Genomic DNA, 12,820 nt, shown 5'->3' on the forward strand with positions numbered 1-12,820 from the left:
GTCAAATTTCTGCCCAGACATGGCCGGACTGTGTCAAATTTCCATTGAGACATGGCTGGACTGTGTCAAATTTCCATTCAGACATGGCCGGACTGTGTTAAATTTCCATCGGGACGTGCCTGGACTGTCAAATTTTCGTCGGGACGTGCCCGATGATTGGTCAAATTTTCCGTTCAGGGGACGTGCCCTGGGACTGTCAAAATTTTCCGTCAGGACGTGCAAATGGACCTGTCAAATTTCCGTCCAAACATAACCAGGCAGTCAAATTTCCGTTCATACATGGCCAGAAGGTGTCAATATTTCACTGAGATATGCCCGGACTGTGTCAAATTTCCATTGAGAAGTGCCCGGGTGTCAAATTCCCATTCGGACATGGCCAGTCTGTGACAAATTTCCGTTCAGACATGGCCGGACTCTGTCAAATTTCCTTTCAGACATGGCTGGATAATGTAAAATTTCCGTTCAGACTTACCCGGACTGTGTCAGATTTCCATTCAGACATCGCTGGACTGCGTCAAATTTAAGTTCAGACATGACCGGACTGTATCAAATTGTCGTTGAGACGTGCCCGGACTGTGTCAAATTTCCGTTGAGACATGGCCGGACTGTGTCAAATTTACATTCAGGCATGACCGGACCGTATCAAATTTTCGTTGAGATGTGCCCGGACTGTGTCAAATTTCCGCTGAGACATGGACGAACTGTGTCAGATTTCTGTTTAGACATGGCTGGACTGTGTCAAATATCCATTGAGACGTGCCCAGACTGTGTCAAACTTCTGTTCAGACATGTCCGGACTGTGTCAAATTTCCGTTTAGACATGGTTGGACTGTGTCAAATTTCTGTTGAGACGTGCCCAGTCTATGTCAAATTTCTGTTCAGACATGGCTGGACTGTGTCAAATTTCCATTGAGACATGCCTGGACTGTGTCAAATTTCCTTTAAGACATGGCCAGACTGTGCCAAATTTCCATTGAGACATGGCTGGACTGTATCAAATTTCCTTTGAGACGTGCCCGAACTATGTCAAATTACCATTGAGACATGGCCGGGCTGTGTCAAATTTCCGTTGAAACGTGCCCGGACTGTGTCAAAATTCCATTGAGCTGTGCCCGGACTGTGTCAAATTTCCATTGAGACGTGCCTGGACTGTGTCAAATTTACATTGAGATGTGTAAAGACTGTGTCAAATTTCCATTGAGACGTGTCCGGACTGTGTCAAATTTACATTGAGATGTGTACGGACTGTGTCAAATTTCCATTCAGACGTGCCTGGACTGTCAAATTTCTGTTCAGACATAGCCGGACTATGTCAAATATCCATTGAGTTGTGCCTGGACTGTGTCAAATTTCCATTGAGACTTGCCCGGACTGTGTCAAATTTACATTGAGATGTGTACAGACTGTGTCAAATTTCCATTGAGACGTGTCTGGACTGTGTCAAATTTACATTGAGACGTGTACGGACTGTGTCAAATCTCCATTCAGATGTGCCTGGACAGTCAAATTTCCGTTCAGACATGGCCGGACTATGTCAAATATCCATTGAGACATAACCGGACTGTCTCAAATTTCCTTTGAGACGTGCCAGAACTATGTCAAATTACCATTGAGTCATGGCCAGACTGTCAAATTTCCGTTGACACGTGTCCGGACTGTGTCAAATTTCCGTTGAGACAAGCTTGGACTGTGTCAAATTTTTATTGAGTTGTGCCCGGACTGTGTCAAATTTCCGTTGAGATGTGCCTGGACTGTGTCAAATTTCCATCCAGACATGCCCGGACTTGTTAAATTCCCATTCAGATATGGCAGGACTATGTCAAATTTCTGTTGAAATATGGCCGGACTATGTTAAATATCCATTGAGACGTACCCGGACAGTGACAAATTTCTGTTCAGACATGGCTGGACTATGTCACATTTCTGTTGAGAGTTCAGACTGTGTCAAATTTCCATTGAGACATGGCCAGAGTGCGTCAAATTTCCATTCAGACATGCCCGGGCTATGTCAAATTTCAATTGAGATATGGCTGGACTGTATCAAATTTCCATTGAGACATGCCCAGGCAGTGTCAAATTTCCTTTCAGACATGGCTGGACTGTGTCACATTACTGTTGAGACATGGCCGGACTGTGTCAAATTTCCATTCAGACATGGCCGGACTGTGTCAAATTTCCGTTCAGACATGGCCAGACTGTGTCAAATTTCCAATGAGACATGCCTGAACTGTGTCAAATTTCCGTTGAGACATGGCCAGACTGTCAAATTTCCCTTGAGACGTGCCCGGACTGTGAAAAATTTCCATTGAGACGTTCATGGACTGTGTCAAATTTCCGTTCAGTCATGCCCAAACTGTGTCACATTTCTATTCAGACATGGCCAGACAGTGTCAAAATTCCGTTCAGAAATGGCTGGACTGTGTCAAATTTCTGTTCAGACATTGCTGGACAGTGTCAAATTTCCTTTGAGACAGGAATGGATGTATCAATAACATGCTGGTGTATGGGCCTCCTCTGTTTTCTGTGAGCCAGCATTCGCTTGCCAAGGGTCGGAGTAGTGTGTCCAGTGTAGGTTTTGTTGTGAGACTGATGCATCTCTTCCAGGCATATGAATTTATACACTGCATTCATACGAATTCGGGAGTGAGGCTATTTTCCATTATTGGGGCTGCTTCCAAGTTATATGCATTCCCAAGTTCCTCATTGGATGAGTCGGTTACATGCTCGACTATCGATCTCAGGGTTCAGGTTCGATTCCTTGCTCTGCCAACTAGGAATCAGAGGAATTTATTTCTGGTGATAGACATTCATTTCTCGATGTGGTTCTGATCCCACAATAAGCTGTAGGTCCTGTTGTTAAGTAACCAATTGGGTCCTAGCCATGTAAAAATATCTAATCCTTCGGGCCAGCCCTAGGAGAGCTGTTAATCAGTTCAGTGGCCTGGTTAAACTAAGATATACATAACTCATATGCATGCCCGCAAAGCAAGCGTTGATAATTGTCGCCAAGTTGTCCCAATCTTGTTTTTAATCACCGTTTCGATATTTCGTTCTGCTTAACTTGTATTCTGTCCACTAATCCGTTTCGTCTCTCCAAGAGGCGCAGTGAGTGTGCGAGACCAACGTAAATCCATTGGGAAGACTGGAGGCAGTCTTATGAAAATCAACTTCAGAGAGCTGACTGACCCTCGAGTGACTCTTGGCCAAAGGTTTTCATGCAGCAGTTCGAAGTTTGATCTGGATTCAAGCAGATGCATTACAAACTGTGTATTTCTTATGCAAACATTCATTCCCCCGACAGTCTTGCTTCGAATAGGACGTTCCTGACGAAGGAGAAGGAAATTGTATTCAGTGTGCGAGATTTTCTATCTAAGAGAATAAAACCTCACTGGAAACATTACCGTCAACATCAGGTAGAGCCGGCCACAGGAAAACCCTAACTAACTCATAAGTAATTTCTAAACGATCCTCTATATGGTTAACCTCACATGCAATTAATTTAATTAGGAAGATCCTGTGGGTAGCATCTTTGTTCCAGAAGGATGGATTGGCATTCTGTTTCTGAACTACGTAACTTATTGACTCCTTTTTGCTCAATCTATCCAGTGTCGTTATAATGAAGTAAAAAATGTTTCTGGGCATATTCGTGACAGCTTCTACTTTCATGACAATAAAAGGTTTTTCCTACTCAAAGCTTAACTTCCATTAACGTAAATCAGCCCGTTGTATCAAGAGTTGATTGTTGCAAAAGCAAAGAATTAGTCATAAAGGAAGTAATTTCAGAGCTTTTTAGTCTTAGAAGAAAATAATTTAGATGTCGGTGAGAACTACAACTTATAATTCATCTATTGGTACTCAAATAAATAAGAATTCTGTCGACTTTCTTCTGTTCATACATACATACACGCATACACACACACACATATATACATATACACACACAGGGACACATATGTACATGTGTATAATATATATATATATATATATATATATATATATATACATATATATATATAATGTGTGTGTATGTCCCTATGTATGTGTATACACACATACACACACATAATATATTGCTACTGTAAGCCTGAAAAACTGTATATTAGCCATTTTTCATAAGTTTGTTTGCATGGTGGTTTTACGTTGCATGGAACCAGTGGTTATTCAACAACGGGACCAACGGCTTTACGTGACCTCCGAACCACGTCGAGAGTGAACTTCTATCACCAGAAATACACATCTCTCACTCCTCAATGGAATGGCCGAGAATCGAACTCGCGACCACCAAGGTGGGACGCCAACACCATACCAACCACGCCACTGAGGCGCATGATTCTTCATAAGTATTTACACAAACTGAGAAGAATATCTACAGCTAACCAAAAAGAACAAAAATAACACTACAATGTTTCGAAATGGTGTCGGTTAAATATCGAGTGAACTATGATGAACGAAGTTTTAACAAGACCAGATGGTTACCATAACGTTAGTGTTCGTGCTTAAGAATTCTGGTGTATTCATTAGCAAATGGCCTCTCCACAATATATTCGAGAACAAAACTTTCCCGTCCATTTACTTACAAGATTGGATTGATCCTTTTTGTTACTTCAGGTAATTAACCACTTTCCAAAATGAATATTTTGTGCGTGGAGCGTTGCTCTCAGGTTATTAAGACTGATAGGCTCGTGCCTGAGAAATATTCTCTCGTATTCAGGACCAACAACCAACAGGCCCTATTTGTTCGTACGTTGCTATATTACTGGCGTAATTTTGTGTTCACTGCGAAGATTGCTAAGAACATGCGTAATTAGAAATTGGCGTGATTTATCTGCTTTTTTTAAAGATATTTACGAGGCTTGGTAAGAGAAATAACCCAAAATCAGACGCTTCCCGTTTTTCGATGTTTACGGTGTGACGTTGCGAAGTCCGCCTCAAGGTTTGAGTAGGTTAGACCTAATAAAGTTTCAATATCAAACCAATCATTTGACAACATTCGTGGTTACAAATCAATATATAGGTGAAATGATAACGAACGAGAAAGAAACAATTGACCGATCAAAAGTCGACTTTGACCACTCGGCTATTCAAGAGAGATTGAAGCTGACATCGATCTGAATTCTGGTTCTGTACTAAACACTGCCAACTTACCAATTAGTTATGATGTTAAAGATGGCTGATGTCGGGCTAGTTGAGATTGCTGACTTATTATTCCCGAAGAAATGTAATTACAATTTTTTTTTTTTTTTCATTTAAAAGGTAAAACAGATGACAGGGGAGAGAAGTGTGGATTTAGATGAGGATTTGTTATGAAAAAGGTTTGTGGAAGTTGAGAATACCTAAAGGGAACAAGTAAAAAATGCCCGGAAGTTTCTTCGGCGCAATCGAGTTTTCTATACAGGGTATAATCAAGGCCACCGAAAATAGATCTATCTTTCGGCGGTCTCGGTATAATGCTGTATGAGCCGCGGCCCATGAATCTTTAACCACGGCCCGGTGGTGGCCTGGCCTACATCGTTGCCAGGCGCACGACTGTGGCTAACTTTAACCTTCAATAAGCTAAAAATTACTCCGGGTACTGGGCTGCAATTTGGTGTGTTTGATGATTGGAGGGTGAATAATTAACGTAGCAAGTTGCATCCCTCTAGTCTCTAGTTTTTAAGATCGGGAGTCGGACAGAAAAAGTGTTGACGGAAACACAAAGTCGGCACAATAGTTTTCTTTTCTGAAAACTAAAAAAAAAAACTGCAAAAGCCGTAGCTTAATCCAGATTAAGGTGCAACTGACTGTTTGCTGGGCAGAGGGTTATTTGGAGGGGGGTTGAGGGGGTGGGTGAGGGGGTGGGGGCTGGGAATTGTTACGCGTTTTATGACGCATGTGAAGACTCTCAGGATTTGTAAATGGGTGAGTGGAGAGGGTTTGGTTTAAAGGTTGGCCTGAAACGAGAGAGTGCTGTATCTTCTTGTATCAAAAATCTTGACGTAAGACGAGATTCGAGAAGCCGGAGCAGTAACTACTGCAACAACGTTGTGGAGTGAATATGTTTTGATTTCTCTCCTCCCATTATTAACACACCAATCTTGGATTCCTTTCTGGCTTTGGCCGATCACCAGCGATCTTTCTTCTTCTTCTTCTTTTTCTTCTTCTTCTTCTTCCCAGCTTTATCCCTATTCGGGGTCGCCGTTTTTAATGAGCCTCTTCCATCTACCTCTGTCCTGTGTTATTTCATCCCGTGCTCCCTTCTCCCTTATATAGTTGGAAGCTCTTATTATCACAGTATGTAATATATATATATATATATATATATATATATATATATATATATATATATATATATATATATATATACTGGAATATAATTTAGGATGTAAATAAATCAACAACAGCGAGTAATGGCACAAATATTTATTAACAACAGTTATTCTGTTGGTGCGGAAATAATCTGATGTGACTGACAACTCTAGCGTAGGTAGGTAAACATCATGTTGATAGTAAAATTAATAATTTTGATAAAATAAAACTGAAGGGATTTTAGCTTCTAATGATTATGCTTCAACAATTCTTCGCCTATACCAAACTCTGAAACGTTATCAGTTACAACAAATACTAGTAAGATTAAAAAAAACTCGAAAAAATTAGACATTCGGTCTAGTGGTGGGGCTTATTAAAATTGCCTTGACTCCTGTTGAGCTCAGAGTTACGGAGGGAGGAGATTCTGTCAGCAGGAAAAGTTGCAGAAACTCACTGGCTGCATTCAAGGCCAGTCATCGACCAATGTTTCTGTAAGCCTCTTTTGTGGTATAAGAGATAATTTGAAAGAAGCTGGAAAGTAAACTGTGCTGAGAAGTTACTCGACCTTCTTCTTCTATCCCACCGTTATCCCTACATTAAGGGGTAGGTAGCCCAATGTGCATTCTCTGCTGCCTTCTATCAAAGGCATCATCCTCCACCAAGTGTTCTTGTTGTGACAACCACGGTTAATGGCATTGGGCCTCACCATTCAATAAGAAGTCCACCTACAAGGCAGCAGTTTACACAGTTATTGGCAGTGAGCCTATAGCCTTTTGTTAAAAAGTAAGACTGCAAGGCAGTAGTCTCCGCAGTTATCGGCGGTAAGCCTAGCCTTTTGTTAAAAAGTAAGACTGCAAGGCAGCAGTTTCAGCAGTTAATGGCGGTAAGCCTAGCCTTTTGTTAAAAAGTATGACTGCAAGGCAGCAGTTTCCACAATTAATGGCAGTAAGCCTAGCCTTTTGTTAAAAAGTAAGACTGCAGGGCAGTAGATTCCGCAGTTATTGGCGGTAAGTCTAGCCTTTTGTTAAAAAGTAAGAGTGCAAGGCAGCCGTTTCCGCAGTTAATGGCGGTAACCCTAACCTTTTATTAAACGGTAAGACTGCAAGGCAGCAGTTTCCACAGTTATTGGCGGTAAGCCTAGCCTTTTGTTAAAAAGTAAGACTGCAAAGCAGCAGTTTCCGCAGTTAATGGCGGTAAGCCTAGCCTTTTGAGAAAAGGTAAGACTGCAAGGCAGCAGTTTCCGTAGTTATTGGCGGTAAGCCTAACCTTTTGTTAAAAAGTAAGACTGCAAGGCAGCAGTTTCCGCAGTTAATGGCAGGAAGCCTAGCCTTTTGTTAAAAAGTAAGACTGCAAGGCAGCAGTTTCCGCAGTTAATGGCGGTAAGCCTAGCCTTTTGTTAAAAAGTAAGACTGCAAGGCAGCAGTTTCCGCACTTAATGGCGGTAAGCCTAGCCTTTTGTTAAAAAGTAAGACTGCAAGGCAGCAGTTTCCACAGTTATTGGCAATAAGCCTAGCCTTTAACTATAAAGTAGGACTTCAAGGCAGCAGTTTCTACAGTTATTGGCAGTAAGCCTATAGCCTTTTGTTAAAAAGTAAGACTGCAAGGCAGCAGTTTCTACAGTTATTGGCAGTAAGCCTAGCCTTTTACTAAACAGTAAGACTGCAAGGCAGCAGTTTCCACAGTTATTGGCGTTGAGCCTAGCCTTTTGCTAAAAAGTAAGACTGCAAGGCAGCAGTTTCCACAGTTATTGGCAGTGACCCTATAGCCTTTTGTTAAAAAGTAAGACTGCAAGGCAGCAGTTTCCACTGTTATTGGCGGTAAGCCTAGCCTTTTGTTAAAAGGTAAGACTGCAAAGCAGCAGTTTCCGCAGTTAATGGCGGTAAGCCTAGCCTTTTGAGAAAAGGTAAGACTGCAAGCCAGCAGTTTCCCCAGTTATTGGTGGTAAGCCTAGCCTTTTGTTAAAAAGTAAGACTTCAAGGCAGCAGTTTCCACAGTTAACGGCAGGAAGCCTAGCCTTTTGTTAAAAAGTAAGACTGCAAGGCAGCAGTTTCCGCAGTTAATGGCGGTAAGCCTAGCCTTTTGTTAAAAAGTAAGACTTCAAGGCAGCAGTTTCCACAGTTATTGGAAGTAAGCCTAGCCTTTTGATAAAAAGTAAGACTGCAAGGCAGCAGTTTCCACAGTTATTGGAAGTAAGCCTAGCCTTTTGTTAAAAAGTAAGACTTCAAGGCAGCAGTTTCCACAGTTATTGGAAGTAAGCCTAGCCTTTTGTTAAAAAGTAAGACTTCAAGGCAGCAGTTTCCACAGTTATTGGAAGTAAGCCTAGCCTTTTGTTAAAAAGTAAGACTTCAAGGCAGCAGTTTCCACAGTTATTGGAAGTAAAGCCTAGCCTTTTTTGTTAAAAAAAGTAAGTAAGACTTCAAGGCGCAGTTTCCAGTTAAATTTGGAAGTAAGTAAAGCCTAAACCTTTTGCTTTGTTAAAAAAGTAAGAAGCTGCAAGGCATCGCAATGTTTCCTAAACAGTTATTTGGAAAGTAAGCCCTAGCCTTTTGGTTAAAAAGTAAAGACTTCAAGGCAGTCAGTTTCCACAATTATTGGAAGTAATAGCCTAGCCTTCTTGTTAAAAAAGTAAAGAACTGGCAAGGCCAGCAGTTTCTTCTACAGTTATTGGAAGTAAGCCTAGCCTTTTATTAAAAAGTAAGACTTCAAGGCAGCAGTTTCCACAGTTATTGGAAGTAAGCCTAGCCTTTTGTTAAAAAGTAAGACTGCAAGGCAGCAGTTTCTACAGTTATTGGAAGTAAGCCTAGCCTTTTGTTAAAAAGTAAGACTTCAAGGCAGCAGTTTCCACAGTTATTGGAAGTAAGCCTAGCCTTTTGCTAAAAAGTAAGACTGCAAGGCAGCAGTTTCCACAGTTATTGGAAGTAAGCGTAGCCTTTTGTTAAAAAGTAAGACTGCAAGGCAGCAGTTTCCACAGTTATTGGCAGTGAGCCTATAGCCTTTTGTTAAAAATTGAGACTGTAAGGCAGCAGTTTCCACAGTTATTTGTGGTAAGCCTAGCCTTTTGCTAAAAAGTAAGACTTCAAGGCAGCAGTTTCCACAGTTATTGGTGGTAAGCCTAGCCTTTTACTAAACAGTATGACTGCAAGGCAGCAGTTTCCACAGTTATTGGTGGTAAGCCTAGCCTTTTGCTAAAAAGTAAGACTTCAAGGCAGCAGTTTCCACAGTTATTGGCGGGGAGCCTAGCCTTTTGCTAAAAAGTAAGACTGCAAGGCAGCAGTTTCTACAGTTATTAGCAGTGACCCTATAGCCTTTTGTTAAAAAGTAAGACTGCAAGGCAGCAGTTTCCACAGTTAATGGGGGTAAGCCTAGCCTTTTGTTAAAAAGTAAGACTGTAAAACAGCAGTTTCCGCAGTTATTGGCGGTAAGCCTAGCCTTTTGTTAAAAGTAAGACTGCTAGGTATGGTTCTGTAGGAAAATTTGAGTAAGAAGAATTTTACTTCAGAAAAGTTTAGTAGGTGTCTCAGTAAGTGTTTTTGACTTGGGTGGACATCTGCCATCTGGTAGGTTTTCCGGTTATGGCGTCATCAAAGATGGCGGCTGCTCGATTGTGAAACTTCTCATATCTCTCTTGATACTGGGCCGATTTGGATGAAACTTCAACTGTTTCCACTAATTAGAGTTTTACAAACAAACTTAAAAGATCAGGGAAAAGTGATGAAAATATTTGCAAATATTTAAAAGTGTCCAATTTTAAGGTATTATTCTTAATTTTTCATGTCCAGTTAATATGTTTTTTTTTCCCGCGGGTTGCTGAAATGAAATGAAGAAATGCATGTCCTAAAATAGTTTAGATTGTTAAAGGACGGTGCATCAGACTTCAAACCAGATGAAAAGCCATGTATCATGTGCAATAAATGTGATGGGAGTGTGTCAAGTACTGAAAATGGCAGAAGAAAATCAGGGCAGCTACAAAGATAAGCAATGACATTGTTATTAATCGTTTAAAGGTCCCTTATATGAGGCTGCAGTGTTTCCCTACCATTTAAGTAATGCCTACTATATACAGTACTGTCAACAGAGGTCCCTTTTAAAGATGCAAAATGATAAAAAAAATAGAATATGAAGATGAACCAAGGAAACGATCACGACACCACAGTCCTCAAGCAAGTGTTACTTCTTATCTAGACTATTTAAGCATCATCTGTAACCAGAAATCTCATTAGCAAATTTGCCAGAAGTATAGAATAAGTGAGAGTCCAAGAGTTGAAGACCCTTTGAAAGCCACTTTGTACTTACTGATGATGTTTTCATTCGCAATTGTCACTTGCAAGATGTATAAAGTGATTTTGGGTCCGATTTACTGTGTCACGTCAATTGTATATCTGGGTATTTACAGAAATTCAAACGGAAACTTCAGTCAGATGGCAAAAGCACACCTCAAGTATCAGAAAAGGTAGCAGCGTTTTCTTTCATAGCTCCTGATATTAAATCTGGTCTAGATAAGGTTATGGATACACCTCAATTACATTGGACACCAGTTTAATATTCAAAATGAAAATATCAGAGTCAAAATCAAGGAGCTAAAACTACTGTTGGGTAATTCCTTTGGAAATGACATTAAGTTTTTCCAAGCCTACAATGGCTAGCAAACCACTTATATTTTTTTTCTTCAGGCCTTCAAACAGAAGAAGTAGCAGATGTCATAAGAAGTTGCAATCCCGCTACAGAATGTGGTCTTTGAGGGAATCATTGCAGAAGCTAGACTTGTTTGAGGATTGTGGTGTAGGGATCGTTTCCTTGGTTCATCTTCATATTCTATTGTTTCTTATTATTTTGCATCTTTAAAAGGGACCTCTGTTGACAGTACTGTATATAGCAGGCATTACTTAAATGGTAAGAAAACACTGCAGCCTCACGTAATGGACCTTTAAACGGTTAATAACAATGTCATTGCGTATCTTTGCAGCTGCCCTGATTTTTCTTCTGCCATTTTCAGTACTTGACACACTCTCATCACTTTTATTGCACATGATACATGGCTTTTCATCTGGTTTGAAGTCTGATGCACCCTCCTTTAACACTCTAAACTATTTTAGGACAACCATATCTTCATTTCATTTCAGCAACCCACGGGAAAAAAACCATATTAATTGGACATGAAAAATTTAGAATAATACCTTAAAATTAGACACTTTTAAGTATTTGCAAACATTTTCATCACACTTTTATCTTCTTTTAAGCTTGTAAAGCTCTAATTAGTGGAAATAGTTGAAGATTCATTGAAATCGGGCCAGTATCAAGAGAGATATGAGAAGTTTCACAATCGAGCGGCCGCCATCTTTGATGACGTCATAACCAGAAAACATACCAGATGGCAGATGTCCACCCAAGTCAAAAACACTTACTGAGACACTTGCTAAACATTTCTGAAGTAAAATTCTCCATACTAAAATTTTCCTACAGAACCATACCCAGCACCTGGACTACAGTTATTGGAGTGGGCGTAGCCTTTTACTCAAAAAGTAAGACTGCAAGGCAGCAGCTGTCCTTTTAGTCGCCTTTTACGACACACAGGACATGATGCAGTAATATTCTTACACCCCTACCACAGGGTCACGAGAAGTTACTCGACCGATCTTATGCAAAGCACTGTATGTGGTCAGGTCTTAGCATTTTGAATCAGTGATTAAAGGCTTCACAGGACGGCTTTGTTCATTGATTATTTACCCTTGGAGGCTCCGCGGATCTCAATGCTTGTTGTTACTGCGTTCCTTTGAGACGGTGAGATAGGCCGTCTATTTACTTTGTATCATACTTTTTTCTTCCTTTCATTTTCTCTCTATTTCAATTTTGTTTCTTTAGTATGACAGGCATATATACATCCATGTATTGATATATGCATAATGGCCGTGTGTGCTGGTGTATTCTTTTATGAAATCAAGTTAAATTATTTGGTGCCTAAAGGTCGATCTCTATTCATATCTAAGCATTTAAAATCACCAAGCAGTGCAAACCTTAAAATATCTAGTGTTCTCAATGCATACCTGCTTTGTTTATGAAATAGAAAATAGAGACACAAGAATATGTCGAATGTTTGCAAATGAATCAAATGTTTAGAGAGACAAATCCCAGGTAGAAGAACTGGCTCTAAAACACAAAGTATATTTTAGTATGTTTTCATTCATGTTACAAATGTTTCTGATTCCTCACACCAAAAAGTCGTCAGTTCTCATCCTTCAGCTAACCTATATCATTTTGGAATACCCGAAAACTAGATTTTTGTCTACTAACCAAAATTCGCTTTTGACAAAGAATCGTTGATAAGAGACACCTGATAGTATAAGGGATCAGGCCCAGAAAATCTAATCAAAAACTAAATTTGTGACAATAAATCTACCAGTGTGGAAGCATCAATATGCAAACATCTGTGAAATAATTCTTTACTTGTGAAAAAAAGAATTTTCTACTTTTTGTTACTTCTTTCTTTTCCCTTTCTTTGCTCAAGTTTCGTAAAGCACTTGTTTCCACTAGTTTTTCT

The 12,820-nt window shown here is 40.1% G+C and overlaps 1 protein-coding gene across 1 annotated transcript in view; it reads right to left on the minus strand.

Moving 5' to 3' along the window:
* Positions 1 to 12,553: 12,553 nt before the first annotated feature.
* LOC135225043 (uncharacterized) overlaps positions 12,554 to 12,820 on the minus strand; it is a 5,795-nt gene continuing 5,528 nt past the window's right edge. The window contains exon 4 of the mRNA XM_064264317.1: positions 12,554 to 12,820. This exon is cut by the window's right edge and continues 235 nt beyond it. The gene's annotated coding sequence lies outside the window, so the exon portion shown is untranslated.

Source organism: Macrobrachium nipponense, chromosome 12 (assembly GCF_015104395.2).
Source record: "Macrobrachium nipponense isolate FS-2020 chromosome 12, ASM1510439v2, whole genome shotgun sequence".
NCBI lineage: Eukaryota > Metazoa > Arthropoda > Malacostraca > Decapoda > Palaemonidae > Macrobrachium > Macrobrachium nipponense.